The sequence below is a fragment of the Phocoena sinus genome, chromosome 2 (genome assembly GCF_008692025.1).
Source record: "Phocoena sinus isolate mPhoSin1 chromosome 2, mPhoSin1.pri, whole genome shotgun sequence".
Classification (NCBI taxonomy): Eukaryota; Metazoa; Chordata; class Mammalia; order Artiodactyla; family Phocoenidae; genus Phocoena; species Phocoena sinus.
The window spans coordinates 69,325,498-69,346,989 of NC_045764.1; the positions used below are offsets into that span (position 1 = coordinate 69,325,498).

A 21,492-nucleotide genomic window follows, 5' to 3' on the forward strand; every position below is an offset into this window, starting at 1 on the left:
GTTCAAGGCTCAGCACTGTCCCTAGTTCATCACGTGGCCTTAAACAAATCGCTTTCCCTTTCTAGGCCTCTGAGTCTTCACTTGCAAAGGGGGTGAACGGAACTAGCTGATCACTAGGGTGTCTGCTGTCCTAATACTTTGTAATTACAACCTCCACTTCACTCTCTGTGAATCATTTATGGGACTCAACTCTGACGCCTACAAATAGTCTACTCAACCCTGATCCTTCACTTCATAATCATAACTGCTACAACTCATTGTCCATTTATCATGTGCTTGCCACTGTGCTGAGCCCTGTGTAATTGTATCTAATTACTACAACTACCCTACCAGGTAGGTGCTATCATTATTTTCATTTTACAGGTGGGGGAAACTGAGGCACGTAACATTTTAGTAACTTGCCCAAGGTCACCCTGCAGAATTCGAACTTGAACCCAGGTCTGTTAGCCTCCACAGCCATGCTCTGAATGCCTGTGCCTTAATGCCCAGCCCTAAGCTCAGATCTGCACCTGGTCCCCATAGTAGCACCTTCCAAGGTCTCCTTGGTCCACATCAAACCTTGAGGGAAAAACTTGTCTGGGGCTCTTCTGGACTTTGTGAGTGACCAGACCCCACCCCCACCCGGAGAGCTCTGCTGAGGTGCTTGCCTTCTGTTTGCTTATTTTAATAAGATTGTCCCCTCTCTCGACCCTGAGTGATGACAGGTAGCCAGCTAGAACTAACTACAGTGTTAATTTTGCCTTGAAGTCCTCCACCAGCTCCCCAGCTGGAGACAGCTTGAACCCGTGAGCTCATTAAGCAACAGAAGCCTGTCTTCCCACCACTTAGATGCAGGCGAGAAAACTCGTAATAGACCTGCTTTTACACTGAGTTGAAAAGAGTGGCACTCACCCAGTCCTGAATAACTTGCTTTCAGCCCCCATCCCACTCCCCCCTCCCAGCATTCAATTAGCTGCCAATTAGACATCAAGGGCTCCCCAGCCTCCTGCCAGCCCCTGACCCAAAACAGGAGCTCTCAGCCCAGGTTCAAAGGCATTTTGATTGTGTGCCTGAATTTATCCCGTTCCCTTCACTTGGACCTGTCTTCCTTTCAAAGTGAAATGCTTTAAAAGGAAAAGAAAAGAAAACCACACACACTGGGGAGGCCCACTGGGACCCCTTGTGGTTCAAACATCCAGTTCAGAGGGCCTCCCGACCGCCCTCCTACACAGCTCCCAGCACATCCTGGGCAGTCAGCCTCACCTAGTCCTCCCACCCCAACCCCTTTGGGTCCCAGCCACTGCAGGAGGGAGATGAGAGGGAAAGATGGGTAGGGCAGAGGAAAGGAGGGTGAGAGTGGGGAGAGAGGCAGCAAAGATGGAAATGGAGACAGGTAGAGAGATGGAGGGACACCAGGAGAAACAGCTGCTAAGTCTCCTATCCTCCCCAGGGAGGTTGAGCTGCAGAATGAGGACCACATTTGTAGTCCTCCAGCTTCCAGGGACTCTGATTCCTGGTAATGACAGTATCCTCTACTGGGCTCTGGAGTGCTAGGGTGGAGTGGCAATCATTCCAGCCTGGGGGAAGCGTCCGCTCTCCCTCAGTTTCTAAGCAATTCTTATCCTTCTCTCCCCGCTTATACCAGCTAGGCAGGGCTGCTAGGTACAGATGTTCAGGTTGTGCACTGCGTAAAGCTGACGTAGAGAAACTTCTATGGGGTGCACGTGGATGGGTGTGGGGACTCCAGCCCTCCCAGAAGTCCTGGAGGAGCCTCTTCTGTACATAGTCAGGGACACACACTGCCTGGAGGCTGCTTCAATCCTGTTTCTTCCTAGACATGCCCCAAGGTCCTTTCTCTTATGAGCTGTCTGAGGCCGAATTTCTGTCCCCACCCCCCAACTCTAAAGAACCTAGAGAATGTTCCAAGCGGACTCTCCTACCGATTATCTCCCTACAGCCCATGATGACATTCCTGCCTCCAGGCCTTCGCTCATGCTGCTCTCTACTGCTTTCCCTTATTCCTAAGTCCACTCTTCCTTCAGGCCTAGGGAGTCCCATCTCCTCCTGGAAGTCTTCCCAGCCCTGGGGGCCATGCCTCTTCTGCACACCTCAAGTTCACAGTGTGCCACCACATCTCCCTGGGCATTAGCTCCTTGACCTGTAGTGAAACTTCTCCTTTGTCCTTTTCATGCGTCACTGTGCACGCCCCATCCCCACCCCGGGTCGCGAGGACTGAGGGCAGGAGCTATGTCACTTTTTATCCCCTGCTCCTGCACCATGTCTTGCGTAGATTTGTTGATGAATTGTTCATTGAATCAACATGCATTAATACTGGGTGCCCAACACATACCAGACAGCATGCTGGGCACTGTGTATACAGTAGGGAACAAATCGGACTTGGTGCCTTCCACAGATGCCCTTGCTTCCCCAGACCCTCAGCGCTCACGGCTACACACCAGAGGCCGCTGTGACAAACAGCTGCGGCTCTGCCACAGGCACAATACACCGAGCCAGCAGGACGTGCGGCAGAGAGAATGCCCACCCCGCTGCCCTCCACCAGGGGCAGGACTGAGGGGTTAATGGAGAAATGCCCCAGCTCCCTTGCACCTCCATTAGGATAACTCTACTCCCAGAGTTCTTGGTTATCTCCCAGAGGTCCAGGGGGATTAACTCCTGCTGTGCTGCATCTCCCTCCCCTTCCCTTTCCTTCCCCTCCCCTCCCCACAGAGTCACCTCAGGGTCTGCTTCCACGGAAGCCCAAACCAAGTCCCTCCCTGAAGGTGGAGGTGATGACGATGACAAGTCAGGTGATGATGATAATGACCTATGGATCCAGCTAATACCTCAGCTCCCTAATGAGTTTACCCTTGCACGTAACATGATGCCTTGATTGATGACTTTGTTTATTCATTTGTTCATCTCCATATTTTCTGGAAGGGTTTGTTAAATAGTACTGAGCACCTCCCACTTGCAAGTCATTAAAAAGGAACTTTTACACTATATACTGGCCACGATTGTCTAAGGCACCTAAGACCCATTTTATAGGTGAGATGAGGAAGCTAAGTCTCAAGGGATAATGGAGGTCACACAGGTGGTAAGAGGCAGAGATGGGATTTGAACTCAGGTCTGTGTGATTCCAAAGCTCGGGTGCCTGATGAGTAGCATCGAACAAGGCAAATGAGCAGTAGGCACAATGCATTTAGAGTGAGTGGGGGGAGGGAAGGCTCCTGAAGCTTCCCTAAGGGAGAGGCGCTTAATCTGAGCCTTAATGGATAGGAGGGTTTCAGGAGATGGAGAAGCCCCCCTGCGTGGGGTCTGCAGAGCTTTAAGGAGTGACTGCCACATGAAGGACAAGGACAAGGAGGCTGAGCACCCCCCACCCCAAGACGGAATGAGGGGTGCTGAGGCCCAGACCACTTTTTCTAACTGATTAATTAATTAATTAAGTTTTGGCTGCATTGGGTCTTGGCTTTCTCTAGTTGCGGCGAGCGGGCTTCTCATTGTGGTGGCTTCTCTTGTTGCGGAGCACGGGCTGTAGGCGTGAGGGCTCAGTTGTTGTGGCTCACGGGCTTAGCTGCTCCACGGCATGTGGGATCTTCCCGGACCAGGGCTCGAACCCATGTCCCCTGCATTGGCAGGTGGATTCTTAACCACTGTGCCACCAGGGAAGTCTACCCAGACCACTTTTGCTAAGTTCAGCTCGTTAGATTCCCTCTAAAATCCCAGGTCCCTATGGGCTCAAAGGGTGCCCCCAGAAGCTTAAAGTGTAGGTATCCCGCTTAATGAAGCCGCCTGCCACTGCCTGCTGCAGGCCACGCCTGTGGTCACCAGAAATCCAAGGGTCATTAACCCCATCCAATTTGCTCATTTGCCGGTCATGTTCCTCACCCAGATAGCTGACTGGGCAATCAGCTCCTGGAGTGGCCCTGTCCTTCCCCACAGCCTGAGTCTCCTCCTCGTGGTTCTCAGCTGCACGGAGTTGGGGTCGGGGGCAGGGCGGGCGGCCACCACCGCTGTGACTGGGCCTCTCAACTCTCCGGCTTATGGCAAATGCAGCACCCACATTTAGTGTTGGGTGAGACAGGCTTCAAGAGTCACTGCTTGGCACCCAGAGACATAAATAACAATAAGGGAACTGTATTTAGCAAGGCCTCTGCCTCTCCTGGAGGGGGGCACGTAATGAATGAGATCTCAGCTTGTGTAAAACTGTCAGCACATTTTCTGAATCACCTGGATGCCGATGCACGGAGCTGCCCCAACTGATTCTCCTCCCCATTCAGGCCCCCTCCCCTCCCCTACCCAGATATCTCCTGCCTGGTGGGGTGACGAGGGGAGCATCTCAATGGCACCAGGAGGAAGGGAGCTCTCGCTCACTCCCTGCCCCCACCTCCTTCTAAACCAGGAGGTCCTGGTTTACCCAGGATGGTGATGGGCTGCAGAGAGGGACCATGTCCCTCCTGGCTCAGGGTTGTAAGTCCTGCCCACAGGGAAGTCCTGTTTTCTTTCTTTCATGGAGTCATGGTAGAACCCTTCAAGAGCTTCCCATTGCTCTTAAAAGAAAAGCCCAACTCCCTGCCATGGCCACATCTGGCCCGTCTACCTCACCTAGAGCCCTTCCCTCTCTCTCAACATCCCAGCTGTGCTGCCCCCTTCAGGGCCTTGACTCTGCCAACCTTTCCCCACCTCAGGACATTTGCCCATGCTCTTGCTTCTACCTGGAATGTTCTTACCTCCTACTCTCGCCACGACTGTCTCCTTCTCATCCTTCAGCTCTTAGCATAAATGTCACCTCCTCAGAGGGGGGCTTCCTTGACCTCTCAATTGAACCCCTGTCTTTGTTTACCATCAAGCTGTTCTTTGCACCTTCATACCCTTGTTGTAACTTATGATTATATATTTACTTGTTAATTTATTCACCTGTTGAGCAAGTATTTATTGAGCATCTCTGTGCCAGATGGTGGTCTAGGTGCTGGGGATACAGCAGTGAAGGAAACAGGTCCTCAGGGAGCTGACATCCTAGTGGGAGTCCCAGACAATAAACAAAAAGATGAAAGTAAATATATGGTACAGCGATTACATAATATCAGATAGAATAAGTTCTCGAAAGAAAAATAAAGCTGGGGGGATGGGGGAGAAAACTTGGAAAGGTTGATCCAAGAAGGCTCTGAGGAGGTGCTGTTTGAACAAAGGCCAAAATAGAGGCCTTTAGTGCTTCTTGTCTGTCTCTGCTCCTGGACTGTTAGCTCTGAGACAGTATTCTGGGTGCTCTATTCCCCACTTGGCCCCCAGGGCCTGGCACATTGTAGGCATTCACTAAAGTCTTATGGAGTTAATGAACAAATGGACAACTGACCAGACCTCCTACCACTATAGCACAGGTGTCTTTCCTTCACTTCATCCTCAGCCGATCCTAGGAGCAGCTGGTCCCCGTTCCTCGATAATAACTCTCAATAGATGGGAAGGCCATTTGTCACTCCGCCCTCAGGCCACCTCTCTCCAGGGAAAGCAGAGGTCCTCACCCAGCAGTGATGGAGAGAGTGTCCTCTGACTGGCAGGCCCAGCTGGGAGCTGCTCTCAAAGTCCCTCCCCGTGCAGGGACAAATGGACCATGACACGAATGACACAAATAGCAAGACAGAGTTGAGCAGGAGACCTCAAATACCAAAGAGACATGGCTTCCTGATGATAGGTGGGCCCTGTGTTAAGTGACCCCACTGGGGAAGCGGTACCGTGGAGAATGGTGGGTGGGATCAGAGCCTGAAGACGTGGAGTCTCGGCTCTCCTAACTAGACCAGGGGCCTTGGGCAAGCTGCTTCATTGCTCTGGCCCTCGGCCTGTCCATCTGAGCAATGGGAATACCAAAGTTTGCTTTGATGACCTGTAAGCATAGAGGTGCTTTGGAAGGTCAAGGGTGTACAGATAAGCAGAATTATTCCAAGTAACAAGTTAATTGCGCAAAGACTTGGAAGAATGGTTGTATAAAGCGAGGCAAACCTGCATTTGTTGTCGTTGTTGTCAGAATTCTATTTATGCCTATAATTCAGTGGGCGCCTGTGAGCAGAAATTCAGAGCACACACACATGTGCTCCAAGATTCAATACTTTGCTTCCTCCTTTGGCTTTGCTGTTCTCCCCATCCCTGACTCTTTGTCTCTGATAGCTCCTCCAGGTAATTCAGAAATCTCAGCATGTCTGAGGTGGAAGGAATCTTAGGGCTTGTCTAGTGCTACCCTTTTTATTTTACGATGGGGAAACTGAGGGCCAAAGAAGGGATGTGATTTGCCTAAGGCCACACAGAAAGTCCGGTGTCCATAACCCCCACATGGGGCCAGAGGCCAGGAGGGGATGGAGGGTAGATGCTTTCCTTAAGCAGGTTATTACTTCTCTGTGTCTCACTTTCCTTATCTGAAAATGGAGATTATGGGGTTGTTGGGAGTGTTAAATGAGATACTACTTGTAAAGAGCTCAGACAGGGCTTCCTCTATAACAGGGCTCACTGCATGTTAGCTGCTACTGTCCTACCAGCAGGCACCAACAGTGCCACACAGCCATTCCAATCAGTGGGCGCCCTGCCCTACCAGTTAATGAATATTTTTAATGTCATCCTTGGTTATATTCATCATTCCCAAGTTCCTAGCCCCTTAAGCAGCACAGCAGTCCACAGGACTTCCCAAAAAAGACAAAGAAGACGGAAACTCCCCAGCCGGATCTCCGGTAAAACCACCTATAAACCTGTCTTGGTTTGCTCTCATCCCTCCTCTGAGCTGTGTTCTAGACCAGTGCCATTCAGGGTGGTCTGTGGACCCAGAGTCCAGGAGTTGTCACTGGCCAGCGATGAGATAAGTAAGCAAAGTGATAGTAAGTGTTTAGAAACTTACGGTAAGTTTGACATTGCTGTGACAGCCAAGCCTGTGGTCGGTGGACTCCTCTGCTGAGCAGGACATAGCCTAGTGTGGGTGCTGTCAGAGGCTCACGGAGAGTGCCACATGGTGTGACCTGCCTACGAGTCAGGCTCAGTTAGGACCGTGTGTCTGTCTATGATGGATTGGAAAATAAAACAAACAGAACTGGTCCTTCCCCATGGATAGTTTGAGAAGCAGTGGTCTAGCCTTCCTTCAGTGAAACGAACTCCTGAGTCTGCTTCTGCCAAGCCCTCTGCAGCGGGGCTGCGTGAACCCCTCCTTGCAGGCTGCTCTACACCCTGAACTCTCCCTCCCTGCCTCTGCTGCCCTCCGCTCAGACTGTCTTCCCCTTGCTTTCCCACCTATTGAAATCCTATCCCTCCTTCTAGATCCTAAATCAAATCCTCTCTCTTCCCCAAGGCCCTCTTGGGCAGATTAACCCCTCCCCAAATGCACCCCAAACCTCCCAGTGCCCTTTCACCTCCAGCAAGTGCCGTTCCCAGTCTGTCTCATGTGGTCCACGGATCCTGCATGTGTGCCTGACCTGGGTCACTCTGTGGCCCCTGAGGACCAACTGGGCCCTCCCACCCGTTTTAAGCCCCACCTAGTCTAGACCTTACATCTAATCAGTTTTCAATAAATGTCAGCCAAGCTGATTCAAAGCACCAGGTGTACCAGTCAGCTCCAGGTGCTGTCTTTACCAAAAGAAAAAATGGCTCAGATGTGAATCCATTCCATTGGAACAATCGTGGTGTAAGCCCTACAGGACAACCAGGGAAGCCACTGTGTCTGCTGGTGAGAACAGCCTTCCACCAGGCCTCTGGGGTGTGACATTAACTCCCAGGATGAGCAGCTGAGACAGAGGGTTCCAGGTCCATCCTGCCCCTGGCCCACAGCTTACTCTCCACATGACTCTCCAGGCTACCCTGGCCCAAATGACCTCAACTTGTTTTCCCACTCCCTGTGCCTGTGACCCCCTAGTGAGCTACTGGAGCAGCTCTACAAACCCCACCTGCCTCCTCCTCCTTCCCATGTGATGAGAAAGACCCCCAGTCCATCACGAACAGGGGGTCCAGTTTTCGTTCAAAATTCTCTGTGGGCCCACGAGGTAACCCACCTCTGCCCAGCCTCCATTTTCACTGCTTCTTTTTCTGCTTCCTGCATATTCCCTGTGGGGACGGCGACAGACAGAAAGCTCCTTAAGGACACAGACCCCGAGCACCACTGTGACTTCTTCCCCATGAGCGCCCATTGCAGTGCTGGCCCTGAAGTGGCTGCTCACTGAGTGAGGAGATGAAGGAGAAGGCATTACTTTAAATTGCAGAGAGAAATTCCTCAGCTAGACCTATGGAAGAACTTCCTGGCTGTGAGAGGAATTAAGCACAGACATTTAAAGGCAGAAAGGGTCTTAGAAGTTGAGTTTTCACCCTCCCCCACCCCGCATTTAGCTGCTTAACCCGTTACCCCTATGTGAGAACCCAGCAGAAAACTCAGCAACTCTGGAGCTGTGGAAATGGGGTGTCCAGAGCCCCTGTCATGGCCCCAGCGCCCACCTGAGGCATAGGACCCTTAGGACTCCGTGGGTCGCAGCTTCACACCCACTCATCTGGGTTAATCCTGTCTATCTGCCATGGGAGACGCCAAGGCCTGGAAAGGTGGTACCTTCCTTGCCCAAGGCCTGTGACAGAGCCAGAGAGAGGCTGTTTCCACTAGACTAGACCTCACTGTTTGTAGCAAGTCAGAGTGAGGGGGACGATGGGAAGTGGCGGACAAGGCTGTGGAATGAGTTCACACCTCATGGGCGTGGATCCCATGACCTTCCTGTGTCCTTTCCTGCTCTGCCTGTTTAAGTTCATCTCCCTCAGAGCCCACATCTGGGGGTCCCAGTCCCACACCGAAGAGTTTCACCAAATTCCCTTTGATTCCCAACTGCCCCTCCCCCTCCTCAGCCTGGGGTTTGCTCAGGAGCTTTCGAAGGGAGGTGAGAGCTGGGCCCCGCTGGGGAGGGTGCAGGCCTGGGCGGCGGGTCCCCTGGTGGGTCTGTGGTATCTTTGCCGCCTTTGAAAGGCTCTTCCAAAGAGGTAATTCCTTTGTGCGCAGACATGGTTTATGAGGCTTTCTAGGCAAATTGTGGAGATAAATTGTGGCCTTTGGGGCTGGGAAGCTTCAAAGGCAGTGATGCAGGGAGATCAGAGAGTGCTGGGCCGCCAGGAGCTGGGCCCTCATTAAAAGCCTCTGGTACTGGCGGGGAAGGGGGGTTAGGTTTTGAGCAGAGCTAAGGACAGACTAGCTCAGGCCGGCCCCTGGGTCCATTTGGGGCACCCACAGCTTAGGGAAGGGAGGAACAGGGCAGGGAGTCCACAGAGCTGGCACCAGCCTCTGCTCAGCCTAGCCCAGGGACCTTGCAGGCACGGGGTCTCACCCCCCCGGCCTCTCACTGATGACCTGGACCTCCCCCTTCCCCTCTGGTCTCAATATCCCCTCTGTACGAGAACAGCATAGGCGGAAATGAACTCCAGTGTTCTGCCGTGCCTCCCACTCGCTGCTCTGTGGTTCAAGGCCCTGTTGTCAAATGTCCCCATTTGAGAAACAGGCCAGAGATCACACGGGCTCTGAGATGATGGACGAGTCACCTAACCACACCTGACCTTGGTTCCTTCCCCTGAAGAATGCAGATAATCATAGCTATGCAGAGGAACCATGGCTTAAACTGAACAAGTACAATACCTACTGCAAAGTACCTAATACCTAGTTTTCTTCCCCATCGCCTGTCTACACAGTGTCATGGCATACTATATCTGGGGCGGTCTCCGTGAAGTTGATAAATTTGACTTCTACACCTTCCCATCTCCTCCCTCTGAAAGCAGGTTAGCATACATGCACACACCCTCTTCCTAATCTGGCGCCCAGGTCTGCTAATTGCCGCTTGGATATTAACAGATAACTGGGGTATTAATGCCCCGTGATGTGACTCACCCCCCCCACACACACACACACCCCTACACAAACATGGGATGATGTACAATTTAATAGGGGATTCCTGAAACGCTGAAGAATGGAATCCTGATGGTACAATGCCAGGCAGACTCAGCGATACCTAGAAGCAAGGGTCTGGTGCTGGTTTCCAGATGCATCCATCCACAGAGAGATATAGGGCACTGATTAAATGGACTTACTGAATCTCCCCACTCCCTCCTGATATTTTGATGGCGTGATGTCTGGTTAAAATGGACTTGGTTGCCTGGAGCTGTGGTCGAGGCTGTGGCAATGGACACGAGGAAGGTAATGAGCTGAAGCCACTGACTCTGCTCAGGGCATTTTAATGTACCTACTGGCTTCGTTCCCCCTGCCCTGCTCCCCAAGACCCGACCAGCTCCCGGGCCCCCTGGCCTGACAGTGGATGCTCTTCTAGTTGTAGCTACCCCAGCAACAGCCTTCCCAGCACCCCTCCATCATCCCTTGTTCTGATGGGTCAGTGTTTCCCATTTGCTTGTCTGTTTTTCAAATCAGCCCCTAGAACATAATGGGTGCTCAACAATTGTTTGACAAGTGAATAAATGAGCATAACTCATCCCCCAAAAGCTGGTGTGGTGGGATGGAAAGAGCTTTAGATGGACATGGCCAGCTAGTTTCAAATCTAGCTCTCCAGTGTATTAGCTGTGTGACCACAGGCAAGTCACTTGGCCCCTCTGATCAGTTTCCTGACTTGGAAAATGTAGGGGGTACACAAGATGCCCTCTGAAACCGAAGACTAAAAAAACCAGTCTTTGACTCTCAGCTCTGCCTTTTGCAATTCGGGGTGCCTTTGCCCCTGAGAGGACATTTCTAAATATCTGGAGACATTTTTGGTTGTCACAATTGTGTGTGTGGGGTGCTACTGGCATCCAGTGGGTAGAGGCCAGGGATGCTGCTAAACACCCTACAATGCACAGAGGCCCCCACAACAAAGAATTTTCTGGCCCAAAATGTCAATCATGCCGAGACTGAGAAACCCTGATTTACTTATTTCATGTCTCTGAGCCTCAGTTTTCTCAGCTGAAAAATGGGATAATAATCCACCTCACATGGTTTGTCTCAAATCCTCCTTGAAACAAGGCAAGGTATGAACAAATGGCACAGGCTTAGTAAGAGGGTTAAATGACACAACCCCTATGAGGACACAGCTCGTCCGTAGGAGGCTCACAGGGTTAGGGTTTTGCCTATGCGTGTGTTTAGTCCTCTACCCCTGCCACCCTCGAGGACCAGTGGGACGTGAAGGGGCAGCCTGCGTTCCAGGCAGCCATGGTGAATTCTGCCTGCCCTTGGAGGCTTGAGGGAAATATAGACAGTGTGGTTAAATAACACAGAGTAACAAGTATAATAACTAGATCACTAAGAGCTAATGATACATCATTATGACCCTGTGCTGTCAGCATCTGCTAGGCTTAGGGACTGTGTCAGGAGATTTGGGTTTTAATCTACAGCACCTTGGTCTATTAATATTTAATTCCAGCAGTCTAAGTGGTGGAGAGATAGGGGTCAGAGCCATGGCTCAGCTCAGAGCCTGGAACCACCTTGAATTTTTCTTTCCACACAAGGGCAAGCATACCATCCACCCTGTCTCCTCTGGCCTGTTTCTCAAGTGGAGACATTGAGCAACAGAGCACAGAATCACACAATATCAGAATGGGAAGAGATCCCAGCGTGTACCTACTGGTGTTTCTTTTTCTTCTTTTCTTTTCCATAATGGTTTATCACAGGATACTGAGTATAGTTCCCTGTGCTATACAGTAGGACCCATATATAATAGTTTGCATCTGCTAGTCCTAAACTCCCAATCCTTCCCTCCCCCACCCCATACTGGTGTTTTTTTTTTTTTTTTTTTGCCGTACGCGGGCCTCTCACTGCTGTGGCCTCTCCCGTTGCGGAGCACAGGCACCGGATGCGCAGGCTCAGCGGCCATGGCTCACGGGCCCAGCCGCTCCGCGGCACGTGGGATCCTCCCGGACCGGGGCACGAACCCGTGTCTCCTGCATCGGCAGGCGGACTCTCAACCACTGCACCACCAGGGAAGCCCCTGGTGTTTTTTAATGCGGACACCACTGGCACTTGGAAGGCATAGTTCTTCATTGTGCAGGACTGTCCCTGATCATTTGTGACAACCTAATCCCTCCCTCCCCCTATTTCCAGGTGCCCTGTTTGGGAGGGTGACCTACTCCAGGCAAGAACTACTGATCCAAATCTGTCATTTTACACATCTAAACACAGAGGCCCAGAGAGGGGAGGGGGCTGCCCAAGATTGCCCAGCGTTGGCTCCGACCCACCCTTCGATGCTCCCTCAAAATTGCAGCTTGGGTCTGGAAAAAAGTGGAGGGGATTGGCCTTTGAGGATTTGCCTGTGCTTCTTTTTATATAAATAAAGTTATTTATTTTATTTTATTTATTTTTGGCTGTGTTGGGTCTTCGTTGCTGCACACGGGCTTTCTCTGGTTGCGGCGAGCGGGGGCTACTCTTCGTTGCAGTGCGCGGGTTTCTCGTTGCGGTGGCTTCTAAGTGCACAGGCTCAATAGTTGTGTCTTGCGGACTCTAGAGCGCAGTCTCAGAAGTTGTGGCACACGGGCTTAGTTGCTCCATGGCATGTGGGATCCTCCCGGACCAGGGATCGAACCCGTATCCCCTGCATTGGCAGGTGGATTCTTAACAACTGTGCCACCAGGGAAGCCCCTGGCTGTGCTTTTATTGGGGTAAGTCAGTTGACAAATGGCCTCGCTCACTGGGAAGTCACTTTATTTAGCAGCTGAAATGGTTTCCAGTGGCTGCTGCTCTGTCTCTGCCTCCATGCCTGCTGCTTTGTAAACTCAGGAGCAATCCCATGACCTGGCAGCTCCCCACTTCTTCTCAGGGTGGGCGGGGGCATGGGCCATTCCTGGGAGATGCTCTGACTGTGTCAAGCCTTTCCACTGCTAAGGGGGCGCTGTGGGTGTCTTGGCCCAGACTCTGGTACAGGCCGGGGCAGCTCAGGGCCATTGCATTCCAGATTCCTTTCTACCCCTTGATCTTCACATCAGTGGCCAGCCTCCTTCCTTGCTGAGTCTCAGGATTGCCATCTCTGGAATGGGAGGAATCGTCCATCTCTCCCACCCCACCCGCCCAAGACTCAGCATCCTCCTGCCCATCTCCCTGAGAGGACCAGTGAGAACACAAATCACCAGAAAGACAGTAGTTCTCATCTGCTGAGGTTTTTTTTTTTTTTTTTTTTTGCGGTACGCGGGCCTCTCACCATTGTGGCCTCTCCCACTGCGGAGCACAGGCTCCGGACGCACAGGCTCAGCGGCCATGGCTCAGGGGCCCAGCTGCTCCACGGCATGTGGGATCTTCCCGGACCGGGGCACGAACCCGCACCCCCTGCATTGGCAGGCGGACCCTCAACCACTGAGCCACCAAGGAAGCCCTGCTGAGCTTTTTAAAAGGACCTGTCCTTGGGCTCCACCACTCCAGAATAATTAAATCAGAATGTCCAGGGCTGAAGCCCAGGCACGAGAGGTTTGTAAAACCTCCGGGATGGTGCTGATGAGCAGCCAGGCCAAGGACCACTGTCTGAGGCTGTGAATCCCCACGGGAGGAGGCTCTTTGGTCACTGGAGAAGGGCTGGCCAAGCCCCCTTGTCAGCATGGCTGATGGCTCTTCCCGTCCCCAGCTCTGGGTTGGACGCTGGGTGAGACTGTGCGTGCATGTGGGAGGCAGGGACAGCTGCAAACAAGAACTCACCCCCAGGGCCTTCCCTGGTGGGGCAGTGGTTAAGAATCCGCCTGCCAATGCAGGGGACACGGGTTCAAGCCCTGGTCCAGGAAGATCCCACATGCCGCAGAGCAACTAAGCCCGTGACCGCAACTACTGAGTTCGTGAGCCACAACTGCTGAAGCCCCTGTGCTGCAACTACTGAAGCCCACATGCCTGGAGCCCGTGCTCTGCAACAAGAGAAGCCACCGCAATGAGAAGCCCACGCACCAAAACAAAGAGTAGACCCCGCTCGCCACAACTAGAGAAAGCCCGTGTGCAGCAACGAAGACCCAACGCAGCCAAAAAATAAATAGATAAAATAAAATAAATTTAAAAAAAAAAGAATGCACCCAGGTCCCCATGCTGTAACCCATGGGGACTCCAAGGCTAGTAGAGGAGATTGGACACAAGACACCTAAAGCTACTTATGTAGAAGTGGTGACAAAAAAACAATGGTCAACCAAGTTATTGCTCCTAATAGAGAAAGTCAACAAAGGCATAAAAACATAGCAAGTTGTGCCTTTAATAAGTGATCTTCAGGGACTCCAAAAGATACTTGGACATGCATTATTCACAATAGCCAAACGGTAGAAATAACCTAAGTGTCCCTCAAGAGATGCATGGATAAACAAAATGTGGCATACTTATACAATAGAACACCATTCAGTCATAAAAAGGAATGAAGTACAGATATATGCTACATCATGGATGAACCTTGAAAACATGATGTTAAGTGAAAGAAGCCAGACACAGAGGACTAATGTTGTATGGTTCCACTTACGTGAAATATCTAGACGAAGCAAATTCATAGACACAGGAAGTAGGTTAGAAGTTTCCAGAATGGAAGAGGGAATGGGGAGTTATTACTTAATGGTTCCAGAGTTCCAGTTTGGGGTGATGGAAAATTTTGGAAATAGTGATGACAGCTGCTCAACACCGTGAGTCTAATTAATGCCACTGAATTGACTGTACGCTTAAAAATGATTCAAATGGCAAAATGTATGTTTTACATGTCTTATCACAGTAGGAAAAGTTCAGAAGAAATAAATTATCTCAACTGAAGAGGATAAAATTATGGGAAGTAGGGCCAGTCATGAAAAACCTGGGCCCTATGACCACCACCTCCACATGAACCAATCCCTGGATAAGGCCTTTGTGGAAAATGAGCCCCTGCTCTCACATCTCCCTGTGCATTATCCAAGGTGGCCGTCTAAGCCCAGGCTGGCCATCAACATCCCACATCCCCTCTTCCGTCAACAGCAGGCCACACCCAGTAGAACAGCAGGGGTTAGACCTCAGACAGCCAGTCACTCCCCAGCTGGGTGACCTCGGACAAGGTAGTTAACCTCGCTGGGCCTCTGTTTCCTAATCTGCAAAATGGGGATAAGAATAGCACCCGTGTTAAAGGGGTTGCTGTGAGAATTAAATGAGAAAATTTACTTTATGCCTTTATCTCATGGCCTGGCACGTATTAACCGCCCTTTCAAGTGGAGTTACAAATTTGAAAGCTTGTCTGTGGTGAAGGTGGGTGGTGAAGGGAGAGACATAGCCACTCCCCTTGTGTGGGTGAGGGAGTACCCAAGCCTGGGCCCTGCAGAAAGGAGAGGTCAGCTGGGAGATGCACAGGCTGGGAAGGGCGAGAGTTGGCCGGATTAAAGGACCAGAACAAGCCAGGCCACAGATTTTTGGGTGGCCTAAGCCCTCACTCGCTGCCCAGAGAAGATCTGCCCACTTGAAAATATCAGCCAAAGCCAAATATAATTAGGAAGGAGCATCTGTGACAGAAATAAAAAAAAGTCTGTGAGGGGCTGACATTCCGGGGCCAAATTGGAAAGAGTTTGCGATTGTCTGTGAAAGAATGCAAAGTCCTGTTGTAATTTTAATGATGATAGTTTTTATTCACCTTCAGCAGGGTAGATAATTGACTCACTGCCTCATTTCTCTGTCATTGCTAGGGAATGAGGTGTTTTTAAGTGGAGTTTCTAAGATAACTGAAGCTTATCCCTGTGAACCCTAACTTTTTTTTTTCACTTAATCACTGTAGGGGGAATGTCTATGGAATGGGTTACACACTTCCCTGCTTCCTTAATCAGAATATTCTAATTGAATGAAACCTCTTCCTGTCAATTTTGATATGAGGGATTATTTGCTCCTATGTTAGTGACTCCGAGTTGCTTTGCTTTTTTAGTCTAAAAATGTTTTCTGGTTATTTCCGTCAGTTTCTAATGTGCATAGAGCTCTTTTTGGAGGGGGGGAGCCCCATAAAACACACATACACAGATGTAAACACAAGCATATACAGTGTGCGTTCACACGCGCGCACACACACGCACACACACACACCATCTACAGTCTGAGAACCCACATTGTTGGACTTAATGGAATTGCATTTCCACGTGCTTCTCTAATACCCTGAACTGCCTCATCATGGCACTTTCACAGCATTCTGTAAATGTTGCTCCCACGGCTCTGTCCCCACTAGACTGTGCACTCCAAGAGGGCGGGACACTTTCTGCCACTAGCAGGTGCTTAGTAAATGTCTGTCAAATGGACGAGTAGAAGAGCAGAAGTGCCCAGGTGTGAGGGCATCAGTCAGTAGGTGAATGGGTTTTGAATGCCTTCCTGGATGTCCCTTAGCCCCCTCAAAACACAGTGAGCAAAAATAACCTCATCCTTTTCCCCCAAGTGTTTGCTCTTCCCCTTGTGTTTCCATAAAGTATGTGGCACCAGCATCCACCCAGCAGCCTAAGCCAAAGCTAGGGTACCAACCTCCCTCTCTCTTCTTCCCTGAGCACCCTGTCAGTCACCACGTCCTTGCTGATTCAACCTCATAAACTCAGCTGAAATCTGTCCCCTTGTCTCCATCCCAAATGCTACTACCTTAGTCAAGGCCACCATCATCTCCTTCCCATTATAACAGCCAGGTGCCCAACCCCACCCCTACTCCATCTCTCCTGCCCACATATCTATTCTCACCAGACCAGTCTTTCAGCAGCCACACCTGGCCTTGTCAGTCCTCCACTTAGAACATATTCAGAGCCTCCCAGCCCTTGTACGAAGTCTGCCCCCCTTAACATGGCTCACAGGGACTTCACTGGTGGCACGGTGGTTAAGAATCCACCTGCCAATGCAGGGGACACGGGTTCGAGCCCTGGTCCGGGAAGATCCCACATGCCGCGGAGCAGCTAAGCCCATGTGCCACAACTACTGAGCCTGCGCTCTAGAGCCCGCAAGCCACAACTACTGAGCCCACGCACTACAACTACTGAAGCCCGCGCACCTAGAGCCCATGCTCTGCAATGAGAGAAGCCACCGCAATGAGAAGCCTGTGCATCGCAACGAAGAGTAGCCCCCGCTCGCCGCAACTAGAGAAAGCCCACGTGCAGAAACGAAAACCCAACACTGCCAAAACTAAATAAATAATAAAATAAATTAATTTAAAAAAAAAAAAAAACATGGCTTACAAAGCCCTTGGACCTGGTACCCAGCCCAGGAATCGACCTCACCTTGTACCTTGGTCTCCCTTAAAGTCTACGCTCCAGACACACATATCTTTTTTTTCATTTTCCCTCACATTCATGCTTTTTCCCCATTCCAAACATTTATATACATTATTTCCTCTGCCTAGATTCATTCCCCACCCTCACCCCTCCTTCAGGTCTTTTCTTTGAAGACATCTTCCCTAACCACCCCTGTCTGGGTTCAGGCCTGCCTGTGTCTTCCTCTGATGCCCTGAATGACCCCTATTATAGCCCTTCTGCAGTCAGCCTTAAATGCTGCTCCCGTTGCTCTGTCCCCACCCACTATACACTCCAAGAGGGAGGGACACTTTCTGGCCCTCGCAGGTGCTTGGTTGAATGAACGAGTAGAAGAACGAAAGCACCCAGGTGTTAGTGCATGGGCTTCATGACAATATCCAGCTCCCTTATCAGAGGCATAGTTTTGCTTCTTACTGAGTTTGGTTGTGACAGAGTGAATGGAGGTCCCATCTGATAAGTAAAGCATAACTGTCTGCCCTGGGATGCACCAAGGGCAAGCTGGCTGTGGACTCCAACAGTTGAGTACAGAGCCAAGGTCTGAGGGCAGTGACTATGCCAGCACAATGAGGGGAATCTCTTGTTCTGGGTCCCAGGGCTGTTCATAGTGATGAGTGGGGAGGATGTGTTTAGTCTCTGTGGTGTCCCGGTCCTCGTGCTTTGCAACTGCCACCTTGTCCCCAATGGCATCTCTTAAATCTCGCTCCTCAGAATCATCATTCAGAAAGTGTCACATGCACCTCCAGTGGAGAGCGCTGGAGCCAGAAAACCTGGCCTGCCCTTGACTATAACCGTGGGCAATCACATAATCTCTCTGACCCTTTATTTCCCCATCTGTAAAATGGAGAGATAATAAAACCTAATTCACATGGTTTTAAATGTCACAAGTGAACATTTAAAACGTGGTGGTTATTATTATTATTACAATGGAGTCACATCATATGTACGTTAAACTCATGCAAATTTAACTACATATGCTTGACAACAAAAAGAGATAGAGAGATGATACAGTAGGTAATTCTGCTGTCTTTCTACTCACTGAGTAGATCTCCCAGAGAGAAGGTGACGTGGCAGACACCCGACTGCTGGGTGCTCCATCACTCTCTGTCCTGTGAGCCTCTTTTGGTGTGAATGCAGGTTATAATGATAACTGGACTCAATTCTTTAAATTGAGATATAATTGACATATAGCATTATATTAGTTTCAGGTTACAACATAATGATTCAACATCTGTATATTTTGCGAAATGATCGCCACCCTAAGTCTAGTTAACATCACACGTGGTTACAGTTGTTTTTTTCTTATGATGAGACCTTTTAAGATCTTCTCTCTTAGCAACTCTCAACTATACAATACAGAATTATTAACTATAGTCACCATGCTGTACATTACATCCCCTGAACTCATTTATCTTGTAGCTGGAAGTTCGTACCTTTTGACTACCTTTGCCCCTTTTGCCCACTCCCTGCCTCTGACAACCACCAATCTGTTCTCTGTATCTATGAGTTTGATGTTTGTTTGTTTGTTTGTTTGTTTGACTCCACATATAAGTGAGATTATACAGTATTTGTCTTTCTCTGTCTGACTTCTTTCACTTAGCATAATGCCCTCAAAATGTCTATCCATATTGTCACAAATGGCAAGATTTCCTTCTTTTTCATGGCTGAATAATATTCCATCATGTGGGACTTCCCTGGTGGTGCGGTGGTTAAGAATCTGCCTGCCAGTGCAGGAGGCATGGGTTCGAGCCCTGGTCCAGGAAGGTCCACATACTGTGGAGCATCTAACCCTGTGCACCACAACTACTGAGCCTGTGAGCCACAACTACGGAAGCCCACATGCCACAACTACTGAAGCCCACGTGCCTAGAACCCATGCTCCACAACAAGAGAAGCCATCGCAATGAGAAGCCCGTGCACCACAACAAAGAGTAGCCCCCACTAGCTGCAACTAGAGAAAGCCTGTGTGCAGCAACAAAGACCCAACACAGCCATAAATAAATAACTAAATAAAATTATAAAAAAATATATTCCATTGTGTGTGTGTATGTATATATATGTGTGTGTGTATTCATCCACTGATGAACATTTAGGTTGCTTCTGTGTTTTGGCTAGTGTAAATAATGCTGCAGTGAACATGGGGGTGCAGATATCTTTTCAAGTTAATGTTTTCATTTCTTTCAGATAAATACCCAGGAGTAGAATTGCTGGATTTGACAGTAGTTCTATTTTTAAGTTTTTGAGGAACCTCCATACTGTTTTTCATACTGGCTGTACCAACTTAAATTCCCACTGACAATGCACAAGGGTTTCTTTTTCTCCACATCCTTGTCAACACTTGTTATTTCTTGTCTTTTAGATGATAGCCAGTCTATCAGGTTTGAGGTGATATCTCAGTGTGGATTTTTTTTTTAATCTATGCATTCTTTTTTGTTAAATAAATAAATTATTTATTTATTTATTTTGGCTGCGTTGGGTCTTCGTTGCTGCGCACAGGCTTTCTCTAGTTGCAGCAAGTGGGGGCTACTCTTCATTGCAGTGCATGCGCTTCTCATTGCGGTGGCTTCTCTTGTTGTGGAGCACGGGCTCTAGGCACACAGGCTTCAGTGGTTGTGGCTCGAGGGCTCTAGAATGCAGGCTCATTCGTTGTGGCGCACGGGCTTAGTCTCTCTGCAGCATGTGGGATCTTCCTGGACCAGGGCTCAAACCCATGTCCCCTGCATTGGCAGGCAGATTCTTAACCACTGCACCACCAGGGAAGTCCCCTCAGTGTGATTTTGATTTGCATTTCCCTGACGGTTATGAGCACCTTTTCAAGTACCTGTTGGTCATCTGTATGTCTTCTTTGTAAAAATATCTATTCAGATCCTCTACCCATTTTTTAATCAGATTGTTTGTTTGTTTGCTATTTCATTGTATAAGTTATTTACATATTTTGGATATTAAGCACTTATCAGATATGTGATTTGCAAATATTTTGTCCCACTTGGTAGGTTCCTTTTCATTTTGTTGATCGTTTCCTTTGCTGTGCAGAAGCTTTTTAGTTTCATGTAGTTCCACTTGTTGATTTTGCTTCACTTGCCTTTGCTTTTAGTGTCAAATCCAAAAAATCATTGCCAAAACCAATATCAGGGAGCTTACTACCTATGTTTTCTTCTAGGAGTTTTTGGTTCTGGTCCTACATTCAAGTCTTTAATCCATTTTGAGTTGAGTTTTACATATGGTGTAAGATAGGGGTCCAGTTTCATTCTTTTGCATGTGGCTGTCCAGTTTTCCCAACACCATTTATTGAAGAAACTGTCCTTTCCGCATTGTATATTCTTGGCTCCTTTGTCATAAATTAGTTGACTGTATACATATGGGTTTCTTTCTGGACTCTGTATTCTGTTCCATTGATCCATGTGTCTGTTTTTATGCCAATATCATACTGTTTGAATGACTATAGCTTTGTAATATAATTTAAAATCAGAAAGTGTGATGCCCCCAGCTTTGTTCGTCTTTCTCAAAATTGTTTTGGCTATTGGACTTGGTTTTTGACTCACTTACTGTAGTACCAGGTAGAAAATGCAGGGTGAGTCTTGCTCAGAATTTGGCAGCTCGGTTTGTATGTGTGTATATTTGGGGCACAATGAAGAAGGGATGAAGCAATATAGGGTGATTGGGATTCCACGCCTAGTGTGGTTCCATCTACTAAAAGTAATGGACAGTTTCCATGACTTTGACCAATTGACCCTGGTCAGCAAGTGGGAAGTATATGCAGGAGGGTTGGTGGGGCTGGTAGAGTGATTCTTCCATCAACCTTTTAGTTTCCAAAGATCCCATGTACTCACTGGCTTCACTAGAACCTTGTGCTTTTGTACATACCCAGCACTCAAGTACCACTGTCTCTTTGCTCATACTGAGCCTTTCCCAGGGACACCTTCCCCAATCCCACTCACCTGCCTCCTTTCCTCTCTGAGTGGCTAAACCCTACAGTCACTGGAGCACAAAGGTCAACTAATCATCTCCTTGTCTTGAGGCAGTAGGGTCTCTAGCCATTCCAGTTTGCCCAGCACAGAGGGATTTCTCAGAATGGGGGACTTTCAATGGTGAAACTGGGACAGTTAGTCACTCTGATTGCCAGACAAGGGAGACATCTTTTACAGCCCACTTCAGATGGCTTCTCTTCCAGGAAATGTTGCCTGCTTCCTTAGCTGGGAGCAGTCTTTTTCTCCGTGGAACATCTCCTAGTACATTATTTATGCCTGTCCTTGCCTGAACTCCACATGCACCTCTACTCCAGGATTTGAGTGAATGAGGCTATAGTTGAAGGATGTC

At 49.4% G+C, this 21,492-nt stretch overlaps 1 protein-coding gene across 25 annotated transcripts in view; it reads left to right on the forward strand.

Annotated features, from left to right (window-relative positions):
• MEGF11 (multiple EGF like domains 11) overlaps positions 1-21,492 on the forward strand; it is a 380,714-nt gene that overhangs the window by 274,023 nt on the left and 85,199 nt on the right. The window lies entirely within an intron of this gene.